Source organism: Anser cygnoides, chromosome 3 (assembly GCF_040182565.1).
Source record: "Anser cygnoides isolate HZ-2024a breed goose chromosome 3, Taihu_goose_T2T_genome, whole genome shotgun sequence".
NCBI classification, from domain to species: domain Eukaryota; kingdom Metazoa; phylum Chordata; class Aves; order Anseriformes; family Anatidae; genus Anser; species Anser cygnoides.
This window is the reverse complement of record NC_089875.1, coordinates 49,719,020-49,739,911: the sequence shown is the minus strand read 5'-3', so window position 1 is coordinate 49,739,911 and position 20,892 is coordinate 49,719,020. Positions and strand designations below refer to the sequence as shown.

Below are 20,892 nucleotides of genomic sequence, written 5' to 3'. Positions count from 1 at the left end.
ATGAAGAGATACTCAAAGTCTACACAAATGAACACTGGTCTGACGCTTGAATGTGCATCTGTAAAGATATAATTTACATTACAAGCTTTGATTAAGATGCTTACATTAGTTACAAAGCATAATCCTTTATATTTAATTTCAAATCTCTGCCATGGACACTTTTAGCATCGTATGTAGTGCAACATTATGTTCTGAAGCAAAAATCAAAGCTAGCATGCAACAACTAACTCTTCAGCAAAATCATCCATAGTAGTTAAGATAGAAAATTCCTGCTTTCCTGGAAGTGGCTAAACATCTGCCTGCCGATGGGTAGTGAATAAACTCCTTATTTTGATTAAACTGTCTTTATCTCAACCTATGAGTTTTCTTGCTTTTGTTTTTCCTATTTTCTGCCCTGTCCTGCTAGGGCGTGAGGAGTAAGTAAACAGCTGGGTGAGTACCTAACCGCTGACTAGGGTCAATCCACCAGAGTGTTGTTTTTAGCCATGAAGTATAGAACAAGCGATGTTTTGCCATTGCTAAATAGGCAAGCAAGGAAGGCTAAGATTTTCTATTACCACTTATAGTAATACTCTCATATGCCGTATTTTAAAGTTGACTTGGAAATCAGTTTGTCTGCACTTCCATACATATTTTCTTTCTTTCTTTCAAAACTCTGAACAGTTATGTTAATGTGTCGCACATGAAGATGGATGGAACGTGAACATAAACTGAGGTAGAATACTTCAAGATAAGTGAATGTATTATTCAATCACATGATATAAGCAGTGTGTCATAGTTTCAATTCACTTATATGTAGGTGTTATGACATTAGATCTCACATCAACAGAAAGGCAAATATTTAAGAAGTTGAACATTAAGGCTTGTCATTGCTAATCAAAAACTTTTCTGACGTGAGTATACGCATGAAGCTGAACGTTTTCTGTATCTGTGCTGAGTCTCTGTAAGGAACAGAAGTAGTTAAAGGAACAAAATGGACAAAAGTTACCCATTCCTGTATAATGAAATATCACTTCCCCTCCTGAGTTCCATAGAAGAAGAGAATAATGAGGCATCTGCCAGGCTCCATGTAATTACTGCAAGATGTGGAAGATGGGGCAAAAGATCTCACAGTCAAGACACTGGAAGACATATTCCTCACCTTAGCTCTTGCTGAATGACCTTTCATTTTAACCTCTTTGGATTTCAAACTCCTTAATTGCAAATTGGTCATACAAGCATTTATAAAGCACTTTACAATCTATAGACAAAAAGCATTGTCCAAGGCCCGCACACATACTAGTGCTATCAAACCTTCTTCGTCAGCTACTCTAGCCATAAAAAAACAAAAGCTGAAGAGCTGCTTTCTTTGCTAAACGTTGACTGGTCATTGCTAGCAATTGTTTATGGTGTTACTGTTACTGGGATTACTACTACAACCATCAAGATAACATTTAGATACAGACTAAGTGCCCCATACTTCTTAAACACAGAATAAAAAGACAGTCTACATCCTATAGGGCTTGAAATGTGATTTAAAAACAAAGCAAAAACACCACAGAACACACAAATAAAACTACAACCATGACAAAAGAACAAGAATAAACAGTGTCAGCAAGACAAATTAGCTACTATGATAGCCAGTAATTTTACCTCATTTGTAGAATTCTTATATAGACTAGCTAAACAGTGCAACAAGGTATATTCATTTCAAGGACATGCTCTATTGCCATCTTCAATGTCTTTTTTTTTTTTTTTTTGTAGTGGTTGTTACAGCTGCTTCCTTCTCCTTTGCATTTTTATCTGCTCAGAAAACTAACTTACCCACTTGCCATAGCCCATTGCAACTTGTTATGGATTCACTGCCTCAAAGATCATTGAAATGAAAGCAACAGCAATATTAAGTGTGCTGATTTATTTTTCTTTTCTGTATGTAAAAAGGACCACATATTGATGAAATGTTTATCAGTCATGTTGAGAAATCTGCTGTATTTATTTGTTAAAGAAAGGTGCTGATGAGAGAACTGCATAAAGACTAACTACAACAAAGAATTAAGTTCTAAAACCTACCAAAACCAAAAGACTGAATAAATATGACTAGCACCTTTAGACCTTACCAACAAGCAAGCTAACCCAGGGGATAAAATTTGGCCACTAACACAGAAAAAAACTAGTGGACTACACAAGAACAAACACATCAACAGAAATAACCTACTCCTCCTTTTAAGTCCCCCACAGGAGACCCCTGCTGCACAGATTTTGTGGATCTTTCCTCTCCATGGGGTTTCCGAGACTTAACACCTGTGCTGGGTGTGAGCCAAATGACTATATGATGGCTCTTATTCTATCCGAAATCCTCTGCAGATATCTATTATGCAACTCAATCACAAAATGTAAAGGAAATCCTTCATGAAAACTTGATGTACTCAGGCCTCCTCACATGCCAGAAGTGATATTTTTGCTGCACTCTGGTTGTTGACTCCTTCTCAGGAAGCACCTGAAGCCCTAACTCTTTCTAGTCAGTAGTGCAACAGCACTGGAACTACATATGGATATGTGTGTGCATAGAAAAGGAGATGTTTGTCCTGTACCGACACAAGCATTACACACACTTCTAATTTTCCCTAAACCAATTATCCTAAGTAGACTCTTTGTGTCCAGTTCAATATACCATCTTTTGATTCACCACAGTACAACAACAAATAACAGAAGTTATTATTTAAAACAAACTTTTAGTTTTTTAATTCTTTTAAGCTCTTTGTTACTGCACAGTCAATTTACAAATACGGTTAGCAATATTTAACTACCAAAATAAGAAAGGTGCACAGAATAATAAAAAAATCATTCTGCTCTCCTCAAATCTCTTTTGGAAGAAAACTGCTCACAACTCAAAAGCAGAGAAATAGCCATTTTAAAATAGATTCTGCCTACATCCATCATCCTTTTCTTCTGTTTGTCAAGACTCTATGGCCTTGAGCTCTAGTTTAATTCCAAATGGTAAGTTAAGTTCATCCTTTATTTAATCTCAATTTAATGAATTACTGCTAAACGGTCTTTCTGGTAATTTATTAACACAAAATAATGTCTTTACAAGAGGTCATTTTGAGCATTCTGAGCTAGAGAGAACAGGTCACAGCATTATAAGGTTTTCTTTCATCTCATGCATATCTAGTTCTCCAGGCATTGTTTTTGTTTTTAGGTTTCTACAGGATAATATTTTTCCAGGAATAAATTCTTGGTGGTTCCAAGAGCAACTTAAAATTCAGGAACAGATATTTAGTATTATTTCAGATCATTTTGATATTCACATAAATGATTCTTTCTCAGCTGGGACTCTGTAGAAAGGTAATATTGGATGAGAGTCCTGGAATTTCCCCTTCACTCTCTTGGTGTCCTTATTAAACTGCTCAGGTTAAAAGCAGAATTAAACTGGTCTGCTAAATAATTATAGACCTAACTAAAATGTCAACCTGCAGCTTAATATAATTCAGTCTTGACATACAGTTGGAAACATGTATTTTAATGCCCAGAAAATGGGGTTTGCTTTTTGTTCATTCTAATGGGAGTGAACTACTGGGAGTTCAGACCTGTTCAGGTTAATCATGTGCAGTGCAATATCAGCTAAGCAATTCTTCTATATCAGATTTTCATCTGGATGCAGCTGTGGACTATTTGGAGCAATTACAGTGAAATTGTATTGATATGAAGTTTCTTCCTCAAGGTCTTGGTAAATGAGAAATGGATAATGCTGATAACCTATGACATTGGTTTCTTCAGGAGAGAGCTGGGATACACAGTCATAGTCTGCTTTTTTGGAGTCGAATATTTGACCATTTTGAAAGAACAATAGTAAATACATGTAAGCATTATACAATACTCTACTACTAGCACTACAAAATACTGTAGAAAATGGAAAGAATTAATGTTAGAGAAAATAAAGGCTAAAATTCAGGAAGCTTTTTTGTCTCTTTCTTCTGCCATTGTCAGGGGATGTTTTGATTAAAATAAGCAAGTAAGATTTTTTTTTCCCCATCCATTTTAATACTTATTACTAGATTCTAATATGCTACGATTTTACATTAATCCATAACTTCACGTGATTGTCTCTTGTGTTATTTGCAGAAAATCCTGTGTTAAATGTATTTGTGATAAGAGTCCAGAACTCCTTGCAAAAAAAGAATTTACCGGTGATTGGCATAAGGTGGGATTCTTATCTGCAGAAAGACTATCTGGAAAAGGCTAGGAGAACTAATGATCCTTTCAGACCTAAAGGATGAAATAACGTGTACTTGCAGAGTAGCTTTGAGAAGATGACTGTTCCAGATAGCTGCATATTGATAACAGTAATATATCTATACCATGGATAAATTAGACTCCCATCTCCATTAAAGACTCCATTTTCTCAGCTAATATGGGCTGAGCCTTGTTAGTAAACACTAAATTAACTCAGAAAAAGTTTAATAATAATATGCAAAAAATAAGTTAAATATAAAGTTAGCTATAATGTCCCTGATTACAGCTAACCGTATTAGATCTTCTTTATTTCATTGTAAATATCTGTTAAAGATAAAAAAGTTTTATTAGCCATTGTAACAAGAGTTTAAAGACCTATAGCCCCAGCAACCCAATATGAGCTGAAAAGTTGAAGCCAGGAGAAATACCTCAACAATTGTAAGATTTCTCAGAACTCCATCCTTCCCAAACAAAATGTTCTATTTGGCCAAATGTCTGATTTGAAATAAGCTTAGAGCAAAATTATTTTCTCATCCTTTCTCCATGAGTTAGTTGGTCTGCTAGGAAAACAAGGTATAGGCAGAGCTTAGACTTATCAGATAATACAAATTATGTTCCTTAAAAATACTCCCTTCTGCTATAATAGGAATTGACAAAAAAAAAGAATCACATCGTAATGAATGATGTCCACTATACTCACTGGGAACCTTGCCCAGTTACTGCATATTATATTACAGCTTCATATCTCAGTAAAAAGAACACTTTTTTTTTTTTAAATATATAAATCTTTGCTTCAGCTAAAATTACTACAAACTCCAACCAATCGACTTACAGTGGTGTAACCAAGTGAGTCTTTTAAAATATAAATTATATTTGCAAATTGAATTGTGTACACATATGCCTAATAACAATAACATCCAGAGAACTTGGACTTCAGAGGAAATTCTAATTGTCAATACAGAATAATTATATAAAGGTCAGATTTTTTATGTATTAGTTATGCATTTGTACAAATCACAGATTCCTTTTGTTGTTAGAATTAACATAGAGAATGAAGTAAGACTGGACCTCTAATTTTACTAAATTTTTGGAATTTGGTAGTAAAATTGGATTGGGTGACCCAGTTGGTATGCAATGCTTACCTCAAAGGCTAATCATTTTGCTGGAGTTCTCTTAGTATCAAACCTGAGAAGGAAATTTAAAGCTTTACTATCTTCTATCACATCAGCAGAAAGAAGCAGCTTGAGGGCAGTCTGTGTCTTATAGCAGTCAAGTACCCCTGGGAGTGAAGTGTTCCTAATGAATGCTACAATATACAGCAGAGAGACTGTCCCCTGGTGATAATAAAAAGATTAAATGGCTAAAAAGCAGCAATCAGCAAAATAAAAGATGAACGGTATGTTTTTTAAAGTGGAAAAGAAAACAAAGTATTGTGATGATGGACAAACAAAAAACATCAGAAAGACTTATCCTCAAAATTGAGATATAAGGGATGGCATTCTGGCAACTAGTAATGTAATAGCTTCATAACAGCTTTTCTGATGCACAAAAATATTTTACCTGGAAGTCCATGAAGTAAAGCCTTTCCTTTCCAGGTGTCATATAATCTCTCCTAATTGCCTTAGAATTCATAGAAGGGAATATTTCTCTTTTGCACTGTCAGTTTAGTTTCTTTCCCATTCCCTGCTTCCCTCATTCCACCATCCTCAACAAAACAACAAATAACAATTTGAAAGGGAGTAAAATGGAAAGCAGTAGCATATGACTCTTCTCAATACAGAGGAAGTTTCTTGTGATTGATCTGCAACAAGACAGGAAGCAGAACAACTGGCTATGAAGAGGTAGAATACCAAAGACAACTGCTTTTCACAGCCACCTCTTTTTGAGTGCTTCATGTCAGGACTAGAAGGAGGCAAGATCAAACGTTCACATATCAGCTTGAAAATCATATTCAACAACTAAAACCATATTTATTATCATTTCAGTTCTGTGAACTTCCTTCTAATTCCTGTTCACATAACTTTCTGTGAATGCGCAGCCAACAGCAATCAGGCACACAGACAAACACAAAACAGAATTACAGAGTCATTTATGTTGGAAAAGACTCTTAAAATAATCAACTCCAACCATCAACCTAACACTACCAAGTCCACCACTAAACCGTGTCCCTTAGTGCCATGTCCACATATCTCTTAAATACCTCTAGGGATAGAGGCTCCACCACTTCCCTGGCAGCCCATTCCATTGCCTAACCACCCATTCCATGAAGAAATTCTTCCTGATATCCAATCTAAACCTTCCCTGTCACAACTTGAGGCTGTTTTCTCATGTCCTATCACTTGTCACCTGAGAAATGAAACTGATACCCACTTTGCTGCAACCTCCTTTAAGGTAGCTGTAAACAGGGATGAGGTCTCCCCTCCTTTTCTCCAGACTAAACAGCCCCACTTCCCTCAACTGCTCCTCGTATGCCCTATTTTCTCCTCCCTTCACAAACTTCGTAGCTCATCTCTGAATGCATTCCAGCAACTCAGTAACTCTCTTACAGTGAAGGGACCAAAACCGAACACAGTAATAGAGATGTAGTCTCAACAGTGCTGAGTATAGAGGGACAATACTTCCAGTTCAAATACAAGTATTACCAGATTCTTTCTGATGTCTACACATTTTTTTTTTCTGTTGTACATTAGATAAAAGCAAATATTATTAAAATGCTCCATAAATGTCCATTATACTTTAAAGATGAACATTTACTGGCAAGACTTCCTTAGTAGACATATGTTCAAATCAATATCCTCCAGTGACATTTTTTTTTTGGGTCTGTCCCTGTGTCAGCTTCATTGAACGAAATCAGTTTGCAGTGAAATAAAAAGAATACTTTAGATTTAAGCTTTTGTTTCTGTTTTGGTAGATACCATATTCTGGTGGGAGAACATTTTTCTCTTTCAGAGAAGCCTGTGGGCTAACTGTTATTCATTCTGACTTAGGTACGAAGACCAGCAACATCAACAAATGCCTTTGCCTGATGATAAAGCATTTTCTGAATGCAGAGGTGTGGTTATTATGGCTGATGGCAGCTGTGTTTCCACAGTACTGTGAAAACAGTACAGTGCATGCATAGATCAGATTATGACATCATTAACTAGTAGAACAGCCTATGCCACAAGGAAAAATCAGAGAAACCACCCTTGCAAAAATATATATTTTCAGTCCATCCATTTCCTAGAGGAAAAGAGAGAAAAATCAAGGTACTGGATGAAAGTTAGTCTTAACATAGCCTGGTGGTATGGGTGCAGTGAAAAAAATAAGTCTATCCCGGCCAAACCCAGTACACCTGTTAAGTATGGGATTTTCCCATATAGTTGAAGGCATTTCACTGAGATGACTTTTGCTGCAATAATCCTATGGGAAGGACATCTATTCAGAAGCAGTGTAAAGATACTGTGTGACTTTTACCATATTATTTATTTCATGAATGGGCCCTGAACAAAAGCTATTTAGGAAATAATGAAAATAGCAATGTGAGAAAATTGTCTATTTAGTAGAGTGGGCAGCAACACTTACAAAAGCACCTGTGATCTAGTTTCTATAAGGAAACCACCAGAAGCCCAGAACTATGTCAGCAGTGCTCTTCAAGCCATCTAGAGCATATAAGGGCTAATAAACAAACTGGTGAATTCCTTTGTACTTAGGCTCTATTCCTGCTGTTGGCCTTGGCAATAACCACATTTCTTGAGTCCTCTGCATGCCAGGTTCCCCCACTTGCAAAACAAAATGTAAAGTCCTTGTTTCCCTAATAAGGAATTTTGGGATTTACAAAGCACTCTACAATGCAAAATATAATGTAGTAAGTTAGTATTATTATCATATTGAAGTTTAAATCCCAACATTTCAAAGATTGAGCAGGCATCAGTGGGTAAAAATTGTCTTTAGCACGTTTTGTTATAATAGCTTCTTTGTCATACACTGAGGAAACTTATTTTCACTTGTAAAACCTCAGAAATACATAATTTTGTTAAAGATTTTGTTAAAGACTGAAATAATGAAAGAAAGGAAAATGTCAAATATTGCAACTCAGTATATTGAGGGTATATCATAGATGAAACTGAAGCTGAGACTTTTATAACTGCATTGTCATTCTGAGGATGTCATATTAATATTGATCTATCTGGTGAGCAAATCAGTCAGAAATATAAATTCTTTTTAAAATACAATTTCTCAGTCATTGATTTCCTTCTAGTTTAGAAAATCAGGTATATTGAATACATGCATCTATACAGAATAAGCAGAATGTTTTAGCATGAGAAAATCTATTGTGCTATCAACCATTATAGTTGGCAGCCAGGTAGCGTTTGCAACTTAGCTCGCACATACACTGTACCTGATATCAGCACGATATAGAAAGGATTTTCTATTGCCTCTTCCAAACATTTATAGAGATCACAGCTGTAGGATTAGACCTTAGGTTGATTCTGCAGGTTTACATCCTTTCCTAAACCTTGTTGTTTCTGAAAGATAACATTTGTCTGTCAACCAATCTGACTTTTATAGATCTGTATGTTAACTTGGTAGAATAAAGTAATGATTATTTTTTTTTAAAAGAAACATAAAAGAAACAACTTATTTCAACACGCACAGTTACATCTCAATTACTGATCGGTTTCCTGGAAAATGTCCTGTAATAAATCTGCTAGCATCTCTTTCTCAGAGAAAAACTGATGGACATGCCTCTCTAGGCCAAGATTTGTAGCAGAACTAGAGCGTGCCCTTGGCTGGAAGAAGGAAAGGACTCAAAATTGAACTGCTGCAACCAGCTGATACTATTACACTGTCAGATTCATGATCACAAAATCTAAACTTCTCTTTTATTTAAACAGATCTGGAATTCTTAAATGAGAATAAACAGGGTAGACAACCATTGATAACCAAACAGAGGCATCACATAGATCCAGTGAAGCCTTAAGATGTTTAACTCCTATTTAGGCTCCTAAACAACTGTGGACTTGAATGTGCTGTTAGAATCTTCAATATTCCTTTGATTCATACCCAAGCACTCTAAAATGCCTGTGAAAATTCCAGCAAACAACAACAAATCTTTCTTACACTGAGACAGCAAACAAATTGGAGAAAGCTGCAATCACATCTGTTTTTTAACTTGAAATTTACTGTATCAAAACGCAGCAAACAGTACCCTTTAGTACATTACACACAGGTAAATTAAAGTACCTATTAAATAGCTTCAGTATCACGGATATTGTTGCTATTGCTACTGGTTAACTGATGATGTTGAAAGCACAAAAATTAGCTACCTTTATGCAATAGTATTCTCGTTTAAAAACCGCCAACACTTTGTGTTTCAGGAGACCTAAATTATGCATGCAAAAAAATGAGATTTTAATGTAACATTTGGCATCAGTTTACTTTACTGTCATAGCCGTCAATTTATAAAACATTGCTGTATTTTTCTATGAAATGACATATGAGTTGATACAATGGAGCCTAGGTCATTCTGTGGCACAGTGTCAAGCCTATGCACTAACAAAAGAAATACAGTTTTCAAGGAAAGGATGTTGGCTTCTCTAAGTGACTGTGCTCTCCCTGCTCTCCATCTTCTTCCCCCATGGTATAACTTTTTCATCCTTCAGCTAAAATCTTGCTGTTTCACTAAGTATTGCTCATACTGCTAGTCTCTGTGTTCACAATACTGAACCTCATCATGGAGGGCAGGGCTACCCAGGATATTTATGTAATGCCGCCCAACTTCAAACTCTTGGGTGTTAGTTTTCTGAACAGTATCTGTCTCTTTATTTAGTTGAAACAACAAACAAACAAAATAATAATAATAATAAATGTATTCCTCTTGGAGTTATCTTCCTAAACCTGTCATTTTAGCAAGGCCAAGTAAAGAAGCTGGCAGCTACTTCTTGCACTTTATGGATTGCTAACATTAAGATAGTAACACTAACAAATACAAAAGCCATACGTACTTGTATGCACATCTTTAAATAAAGAAACTAATAAATATGTTAAAATAAAGTAAAACTGTAACAGATCTCAGCACATGGTGATGCATATGTATAACTCTTTCAAGGCATGGAATTCACCCATTCCTACCCATTGAACTGTGAGTAAATCAGTTATTTTATATATTTAAGACCACCTCATGGCTTAATATTCAGACTACAGCAACACCTGTAAGCTCCTGCTTCCAAAGACCTGCACTCTAATACAATATCTTCTTCAACAAAGACATGATGGCTGAAGGGGTAAGTAGACAGTACTTTTCACTACGTTATAACTTGTCTGAATAAAATCTTTTCTGTAAACAAATTAATCTAATTTAATTGTATAGGATATGGACCAGCTCTCAATATAAATAAAATGAGATAATGCCGAGTCAAACTGCTGCATGCAAAGTATTTCACATGTGATCTTCCTCTGTCAGTGCAAAGGACTGTGGGAACCCCTTTTTCCAGATCAGAACAGAGGTGTGATGGCTAATGCAGAAAACCTTACAATAATTGCAGTTAATAATAATTACTTGTATACTAGAAATGAAGAAAATCAATTCTAAATTAAAATAGCCAGGATGCAGAAAAACTGCTTAATTTTCAAATAACAGTAGGCATAATATTTTATTTTCTCTGTCTCAGAAGAGGCTGTTTCCTTCTGCATCAATAATTATCAGAATAAGTGCAATAAAAGAATATTAAGTTCAAAATTCCAAAGATACGTAAGATAATTATACGAAACATAAAGGGAAAATTGTATCTATCCATCTCTTTCTATATTTGTAATATATATCAGTAATAATTTTATGATCAATTAGTTCTAATATTCTTCCAGGGAGTTAATCTAGGGTTAGCCTAATTAAACTTAGGAAGGAAGGACAAAACATTCACCATTAAACCTTTCAGCACACTGAAAAAAAACTTAAAAAATGTGATCTATAAGAATTTTCTCCTTGTGCTATTGGATCAATATATTTTACTGTACTGTGATATTTAATAGTGAAAGTCTCTTCAAATCGTTGTTCTTTTACACGTCCTTTGTATCATAAGAGCAAAGTTGAAAGTAAAGTGACCACTTTATACTTAATATTAAAATGAAGGTGAGAAAAAAGACTGATCTGTAGACATTAGAAAAGTCTTAGGCAAATAACACTCACAGATTGTTTCTTCTAGTTTCTTCCACTGGGAATCTTGTCATTCCACATGTTTTACCTAATACTTTTGGCATCATAAAAAATTAAAACAGCCACCATGTTCTCTAGCATAATACATAGTAAATAGATTACATAAATAATTGCAAATAATTTTACTGAAAAAAACTCATTACTTTTACTGAACAAGGTGACTGACGCATGAAGAGTACAGAATAAATCTATTGTGACTAAAAGCCTAATTTTGCAAAAATACACTGTTAATCCGTCAGTGTCCAAGCCAATACAATGAAGGTCCAGCGACACTGTCTGCTACAAACAGCATCGTTGAGGAACATTAGTAAAATATACATTTCATTTTAGCATTTGAAATTTAGGAGTGTATGAAGAAAGAGGCATTAGAACCTTCATTTTGGTTGGATTTGAGGACATTATTGTCCTACAGATAGAATATTATTTTTTCTTTCAAATACTTTTATAAATATCATTTGGAAATACATCCTAGCTTATCAATTTGAATACTATATATATTTTCTGACTTCTTAGGTTATTAATTCTCACCATACTGGATAGTTTCTTCTGCCTTTTTTCCTCTGACACACATGATTTTAAAGAAGACACTAAGTCTCTACTTTTTTCCATTACTTAAAATAGGTTACTGTCTGTTGTAAGAAGAATTACAGAGAATTCAAACCAGTGGAGGTCTTCTGCACATATATATATTTTTTTGCTTTCACTGTAACTAAACCATCAGCCCAACATATACAGTCATCATGTCTGTACTGTAAAACTTGCTCTTTCACTAGTGGATTACTGAGAATAACCTTATATTTAAAATTTGAGTTAAACACAAAAACCAACCAACCAAACAAACCAAAACAACAACAACCAAAAAAAACCCCACAACAACAAAAAAAAGAAAGCAGAAGAATTTGATCTTTAAAGAGACTGAAAGGGGAAGAAACTAATGAAGCTAAAAGAGCCACCAGTTAGCAAGCAAGTTTATCTACATGATTTTTCTTTCTAACATAACTATTTCTAAGCTTAAAATAATAATTGTGGCACAATAAAAACAATGTTAAACATAAACATTCTATTCAGAACTCTGCTGCATGTATGATTCAAAGTACTTCCAGTATGCATAACCTGCATTTGGCATCTTGAATTTCATCTGCCTTCATGCTGTCCTATCACTCACCTTTCTTAGCAGTCAGAGCAGTCAGAAGAGTTCCTCGTGATCTGCTCTAACCTGAAATTTTTAACTTCACTTGAGAATTTTAAATAAAATGAACCAGTATTCAGTGTATTTGAGTTATCCACGCTGCTTACTGATTTTAGTTGCGGAGTTGTAGATACTCTGGGTTTGTGAGGACCAGTTCTACTATATCTGATATCATGCTGGAAAAGCTAATATGGAATAAGTTTATGTGAAAAGAAGTGTCAAGCTCAGAGCAGGCAAAGTAGTTCTTTCCAGTCTACTCAGCGTGGATAAGATTGACTAAAATGGACTATATTATGTTTTGCATAATGCACACAGCAGACTGAGGGAGTGTGGGTAGCAAAAAATTATTTATCTGGTTTTTGCTTGTTTTTATTTTTGTGTAGACAAGAGAAGACTGAAGAAAAGGAAGGTAAGAGCTTTAAAATATGGATACAAGAGCTGCAGAGAGGCAGGAATATAGTGTTGTCCATGACCATGGCCAATAGAGAAACAATGTGAATGAATCAAAGCAAAAGAGATGTAGTTTATCTGTTACGTGAACCTTGAAAATATAAAGGACAGATAAACAGTGGAGAAGAAGCTGAACCTTTATCACTGGAATTTCTTGGAGAACAAACCTGATTACTATCTTTTAGGCATTGCATAGCATTACTGACTTGTCTTTGTGAATGGGCAGGGACCTATTACACTTCTAGACTCTACAGACTCCAACTGTGCTTGTCAGGCTGCAAATTCTTTAAAGGTTTCATATCCATATTTATATATATATATATTTTTTTTACAGTAGTGCCTCTCAACCAGCAGAGAACAGGACACATCATGTTAGAGCTGTACAAACAATAAAGTTGTAACAATTGTCATGTTAATTCTCAAAGGGAGAGGGCAGACAGAGAATGGAGGGGGAGGGCTGTTTATTAATATTCCTTTAATGAGGTCAATGCTAAGAGGGATTACTAAAATGGAAACACAAACAGGCATATTTGGAAAGTCAATATGAAGAAGCAGGTTTTCGCAAGCCCCATACAGAGAAAATTTTATGTTCTACCAAATTATTATTCTCACAATAACAATACATATTGATATGATATCAATACATGTACATTTTACTTAAGAGACATCAGTTATCAGCTTAGCTGGGCAGACACCAGGCAAATGCTTCTATATACCCTATTTCCTCATCTGAGATAATGTCACAGATACGTCGCTTTATATTTCTAATTTCCAAGCCATGGCTATACCAGGTGTGGAAAATTCTAATGAACAAAAGATGTTGTCCCTGGCTCTTGCTGATTTAGCCAGCCAACATATATGTCACCTTTTGATATAAAGGCCTCAGTGATGTAATTGAAATTGGTAGGGAAGCAAATTATGTGGAAAAATGGCATGCAAAATTCTAAGTGTCTGTAACTTAATTAACAAGATCTGAACCAGAACACATCAATTACTTCAGTTCAATCCTTATGCAATCCACCAAGTAATGCTACAGTATGAAAAAAAATGTAGCGTTACTACAAATATAAATAAAAAACATATCATAAGAGATAAATATATCATTTAAATATATCATTTAAATATATCATTTATCTTTTTAGTCCAGAAGCATTTGCACTGTAACATTTAAAAAAAAAAATCACTAAAAGGTGAAACATCAACTTTTGCTACCTTGCAAAAAGTAAGTCTCACAATAGGCAGTAGAACTGATATAAAAAATTAATTAATATGGCTAAAAATCCCCTTAGTCTCGCTCCTTTCCCTCATCTCTTATTTTTCCCATCCCTCTACTTTTCCCACCTGACCTGAACTGTTTTAAGAGAGAATAAGGAATTAAAATCCACATGCTTGGGATATTAAAATTAATAACTGGGAAGCCAATTAATATCTAACTGCTTTGTGTTCTGATGAAATATTGTCCTTGATCTGCCTATGCTGGCACTTGAATTTGCAAGTTTCTGGAAGTTGAAGTAGTTTTAAAATACTTAACATACTTGGTACAGTCAAAACTTGTGTCCTGATCTTGCAACTCAGGCACACGTGGAAACTTCAGTGAGCCATACTACTTACACTTACAAAGGAATTAGAAGAAAATAATAGTGGAGATGGCTTTTAAGAGGGACTAGTTAGATCACAGTTAGGGAAACAGACTTGTTCTGTCCATTAAGAAAGAAACAATGAAACTATTACTTTACATTTAATTCTTAAATAAAGTGGTTCTACCATTCATTTTCCTTGCCATGAGTTTGGAAAACATTATCTGCATTGCAAAGGAAAACATGAAAACTTTTGAATGTGTTTTGCCCTGGGAAGAAAAAAATAAATTACTAAAGGTACCAGAATATCAGAACAGAACATTTGTTTTCTGAACGTCATTTCTATAATCATGATCACATCTTTGTGTCCATTACATTATGCCAAGACCTATCAAATGAGAGGAATCATTTTACCGCTTTTGTTCTGTCATTTTGTTTTTAATTTTAGTCTCAATTTGGGCAAGATAAAAAGAAAAAATGTTATAGTTTGGGCCTGTATGATTTCCAATAAATATACAAATATATTTCTAAATATACAAGCAGAACACTTTTAAAATAGGCCTTTGTACTAAAACTTAAAAGACTGTCATGGTGACAGCAGGCTACGTTTGTACCATTTCCCATTCTCCTTACAGTTCCCGTCATAGCTACAGATTGACAACACAGCATTTTTTACTCTTGTTTTAATCCATGGCACAAGAATGAGCTATCAGGATTTTAATGCTTCATATATTCTGTAAGTTAAGTACAGCTCTGTATGGCTTTGACCTTTTCAATATTCTCTAATTTGACTGACTGGCTACTCTAATTTTTCCCCTGTTTACAGTCTCAGAAACCTGTGGGGAAGAAGCAGAATGCTCAGCCAATCAAAATACTGAAGACTGAAAAGATCAAAGTAGTAAAACATACTACAGTCTTTCACAGACTATATTAGGCATTAAAATTTTGATATCACACTATAAAAAGATAACATTTTTCCCTGCAACTCTAGATACTATAAAAATGGAGACATTGTGAAGCAAAGGGTGATATCACTAAACCAAGAAACACAATTTATACTACTTTAAAGTTTTTGGTTTAGACTGTTATGCATTTCCTCAGATAACTCTCTCCTTCCTAGCTTTCAGATCAAATAAAATTCAGCTTTAGTTTGATATCTTTAATACAAACTCATGACTTTCCAGTATGCATTTCACAGTTTTGGAAAGTGCAGTGATAGATGCTTCCCGATTCTACTAAATGCATACCACAAACTTTTGTCAATAACAATCAGTATATTAATTTCTAATTTCTAATTTTCTAATTTCTAAAATGTGGAAATCTTCATTTTCATTTTCTTTGTTCATAGACACTGGGTGAGTCTAGTAACTTCAAGGCAATTTTACAAGATTGTTAAGAACTCAGAGACTCATCTTGCACTCCACTACTGAGTAAACAGTAGTAGAAGCAGGTGACAGAGAAAAATACATTGCTTTGACAATACGGTATTCTACTAGGAAAACCAAACCAAACCTAACCAAACCAAACCAAAACAAAACCAAAACCATCTTTGGTTTTATCTTACCATGTCAGAGATGTTAATGGTATACAATGAACAAAATAGATTAAAAATCAAATGTAAACAACGCTGAGATGATATAATCTGAATAGATTATGAATTCATTTCCAAGTAATCACTGCAGCTTAATTGGGTTATGGAACTGTAACATATTACCCTGTTATCACAATGCATGTTTCTTTATCTACTTGCTAATGAAAGAGACTTATACAAGATGAAGAGCACTAATATGATTTTATTTGTAATTCTTTCCTTGAAAATTCCAAAAGAACAGACACTCCGATTGTCGATATTCTCATCAAACAGGGTATTCTATGTGCTACCTTTTGAACGCAAATTGCTAATGTGTATCCTTAACAAGTTTCCAAAGCAACAGATTGTTAATTAGAAAAGTTTGTCCCTATAATTAGGATTTATCAGAATCTCTGCCTTCTCTTTAGCAGCAGGCCACTTATAACAAAGAGGTTCAAATATTACAGTAAAGTTGCTCATCCTGCTTGCAAGTCTGCATTTTGTGGTACGATCAGACAGCAGGCACTGTCACCAAGGAAACAAAGAGAGAAGATACTTCAACATCAACCTTCGCACTGGAATAACAAATATGTCTTATAAGATAATTGGAAGTTAAAACATTTTCAAATAGGATAATAATTTATGTTACAAAATTTATAATTTAATAACTCTAACTGGCAAAAAAAGATAAAAGACAAGGGCGTTATCTAATTTCTTGCACTGTGCTGGTGAGCAAGGTTTACAGGCAATGGTGCAGAGCAGCAAGCATGAATCTTCCTCATCTACTAGTCACTCGGTTATACGATCTCATGCTGTGTGCTGTGCTGTTCTGTCTTTCTCCCTTCATATTGCATTATAGTTATCATGTATGACATCCTGTTTATTTTTCCTTTTATCTATCTCATGACCTGCTTCTTGTACTAGCTTACTACTTACTAAAATGTCTCAACAGAACTGCAATATCATCTTCTAAAGGTAAATTCTTTTACAGTTCCTGAGGAAAATGCTATTCTAAAATCTGTCTTCTACATGAATTTAGACAGAAATACCTGTAGCAAGAGGTATATTAAGACTCCATCTAATACAACTAGTAAGTTAGGTTGGGTCAAGCAGAAATGACTGAAGTGTTGTATATTAACAAAACAAACAAACACAATCAAACAAAACCCAACAAAGCAACAAAACAGAGTCATTTTTCCATAAAAACAGTGGATATAATATGACAATAAATACACTTAGACTGGAAATTGGATTTTTTTTTTTCACATTCAGAGGAATAAATTTCCATAAAAGGAGCCAAACAGTAGCACTTGAAGAAAAATATCCTATATTGAAATACAAAGGTACATTGTCAATTTTTTTTTATTGCAGATCATTTTTCTGCATCACTTTTTATAGCCATTCATGAACATACAATTTACTTTTGCTCCTGACTCATAACAAAAACTTATATTCTGTATGTCTAGTAAAGTGGAAGGACTGACCCAGAGAAATGTTTCAATGAGTCAAACAGTGTAAAAGCTAGTGATATTGCATGAGACAATCCCTCACCAAAGTAATTGCAGTCATTAAGAGGAACACAGACCAAATGAAACATTATTTCCCATTTCAAAGCACCTCTAATTGTTCAACAGACAGCAGAGGATATATAATATCTTGTGTCTCAGTTGCTGATCATGAAAGTCTATGCTGACCATTGCCAGTCAGCTTGGCAACGTATGTCTAAAGACCTTGGTAACAACCTCCAAAACACCACCACCACATTTATGTTCTCCTTCATAAAAATGCTAACAGGAAATTTAGAGTTACTAAATTATAAGTGCTGTACTTCAAGGAACAGCTGAGGAATGAAGCTGCCAAATCTCAAGCATTACTATCTGGCAGACGGCCTAGCAGAAATCAATCAATTTCTAAAGAAAAATCTCCTCTAGACAAAGTAGAGATTTAAGGAGAGATGGCAAGTAGAAATGAATTTCAGTTCCAAGTAGAATTGTTACTGCAATCAAAAGATATTCCTGTTTGTCACTATACCATAAAAATAGTTTCCTGAGTCATATGGTAAGGTACTAATTCAGAAAGGGTGAGGACTTTGGTAAGAAGGACCCTTTATTCACATCTATAACTGAAAGTATCCCTTGCAGTTTGGTGGATGGAAACAGGGTGATTTCTTCAAGTGATCATTTCTATCAACCAGGATCTAGAGCTGTCCTCACAATCACAAGCTTAAAATCTACTTTTCTTACTGTCCAACTGAATGCACAAGAGGGTGTTAATAAATGTGTTTAGAATTTGGCATGTTAATAACTTTATATATGGAAGATAAGTCTTTTTAGTCTTTCTCTGGGGTCAATGGCGGGAGATTAGTTCTTCCAGAGGATAGCTCAAAGCAGAGGCCTAAATTTGGGGCTCTGTATCATTTGCTGGAGGACTTGCTATTCTTACTTATATGGAAAGATACATAGGTAGGGTACATGGCTTCACAAAGACAAGACTATCCTTTCCAGGGTTCCATGACATTGCTGTGAGAAAACATTTTCACAAATGAAGAATCGAAAAAAAAATGTCAAAGGACAAGGAACAAAATGAATTTTGGGGAATTAAGACAGAATACATTGGAAAGCTGGTGTCTTACTTTTTGAAAACTTACTTTATATCTGGCTTTTGAGAGTCCATGTGTCCTCGTTTTGGCTAGGATGTTAACTTTCCTCCTAGTAGCTGGTAGGGTGCTATGTTTTAGATTAGGATGAGAAGAGCGCTGATAACATGCTGATGTTTTAATTGTTGCAGAGCAGTGCTTACACCAAGCCAAGGACTTTTCGGCTTCTCGCTCTGTCCTGCCAGCGAGCAGGCTGGGGGTGCAGCAGGAGCTGGGAGGGGACAGACCCAGGACAGCTGACCCAAACTGGCCAAAGGGGTATTCCATACCATCTGACGTCATACTAAACAATTAATATGGGGTGGCTGGCTGGGGTGTTGGGGACCGCTGCTCGGGGATAGGCTGAGCATTGCTCAGTGGGTAGTGAGCAATTGCATTGTGCATCACTTGTTTTGTACACATTATTAATAGTAGTACTATTATCATTGTTATTATTATATTTCTTTCTTTTCTGTCCTAATAAACTGTCTTTATCTCAACCCACAAGCTTTTACTTTTTTCTGATTCTCTCCATCATCCCACTTCGGGCCGGGGGAGCGGGAGTGGGAGGGTGTAAGCGAACAGCTGCATGCTGCTTAGCTGCTGGCCAGGCTAAACCACAACATCATGCAAAAAGTCTGAAAAAGAAGATATTCTTTTTTTTCTTTTTCCTGCCTTATTCTTAGATCTTATCTATACCAGTTCAATAAAGGAAAATCCTTGGATGCAGAAAAGACTGAGGAAAAACAAACAAACAACAACAAAAACAAACAAAAAAAAAACAACCAACAACAACTATAATAACCCTCTCTTGCATCCTCCGCTTTTACTAAAGTCTTTTACAATATTTTATGATCCAGCCCCTTTCCATTTTTGGAACTGAAGCTTCTCTGAGGTTTTCAAATGTTCTGAAACATTTTTCATGTGAGAAAGGCTATTTCCATACTTCTCTGCTCCTACAAGCTACAGAATTAATGGGTTTCTCTCAAACGCCTCTTGTAGAGAGATTTTCAATGCTATTTAATAAACTCAAGAGGCCTGGATAAATACGTAGATCTATGTTTGCAACCAACTAAAACAGCTTTTTAAATTTACTGAATGTATATTGACATCACAGTCATCAGGTACCATTAAATAACTGTAGTGGAGTAGTTGACCTCTGCCTTACTGTTGAATACGAGAATCGAAAAGTGTTTATAAAGGTAAGTTTAGGCACTGAAGGCAGTTTTCTGAGGCTCCTTCTCTAGTGAGTGAATGGAGGAAGAAGGTCTTCCAAATCGGGAGCCCAGCTTCTGAGTTCCAGATCTCCTTGAATTCAGCAGGACAGCTCCTCTGTTTTTACCATCTCTTCAGCAATATTTAAGTGGAAAATCTAAGGTAACTCAAGAAATAAAATAGCAAAATTTCGGAGTAAGAACATCAGAATGAATAATATGTGCATGATTGGCAATAAATTCCAAACATTTATCTATACTATCTGTTTTCCACATTATTCCATGGAGGATTCGATGGTATCTAGGAGCTTTTCAGCTGTTTCATAAAATGGCGTGTCATAATGAGACTGTATTTGAAAATAAGAGCACAATTGAGCACAAAAACGTGAAGAAGTCAAGGACATAATGAGTGGGTAGATATAGGTGAAGGAACTGTCAGCAGCACCAACTATTTATCTGGCAGTTGAATTCCTTATTCTTATTGTGCTTTCTAGTTTTGTTGTTGTTGTCATTGTTTGTTTTTCTTCCCCTCTGATTTCATTTATCTCTTTTCTTTTTCTCTGACACACTAATATTTCCCTGTAAACTTTCCCCTGTCCACTACCTTTGGATGATGACTTTCTTGCCCTGTGGGGAGGGGGAAGAGAGGAAAAGGTAAAACTCACAGAAGTGTGCATGAAAAATTCCTGGACAGATAGATTTGTAAATTCATTAAAATATGAAAGGTATTAATAATTCTATTTTGTTGAGATACGTAGTGGTGACCTGGAAGTGTTGTAATAAATAATTGTTATAGGCTTCTTTGTATGATAGAAGCCTATTAAAGAGAAATCTCAGAGCTGAATTTCTT

The 20,892-nt window shown here is 35.2% G+C and overlaps 1 protein-coding gene and 1 long non-coding RNA gene across 4 annotated transcripts in view; both read right to left on the bottom strand.

Moving 5' to 3' along the window:
* PRKN (parkin RBR E3 ubiquitin protein ligase) overlaps positions 1-20,892 on the bottom strand; it is a 758,965-nt gene that overhangs the window by 192,833 nt on the left and 545,240 nt on the right. The window lies entirely within an intron of this gene.
* Positions 3,973-10,317, bottom strand: LOC136790429 (uncharacterized). The gene is made up of 2 exons (XR_010830324.1): positions 5,773-10,317; positions 3,973-5,397 (listed from the first exon to the last, which is right to left on the bottom strand). It is a non-coding gene; the product is annotated as an uncharacterized lncRNA (long non-coding RNA).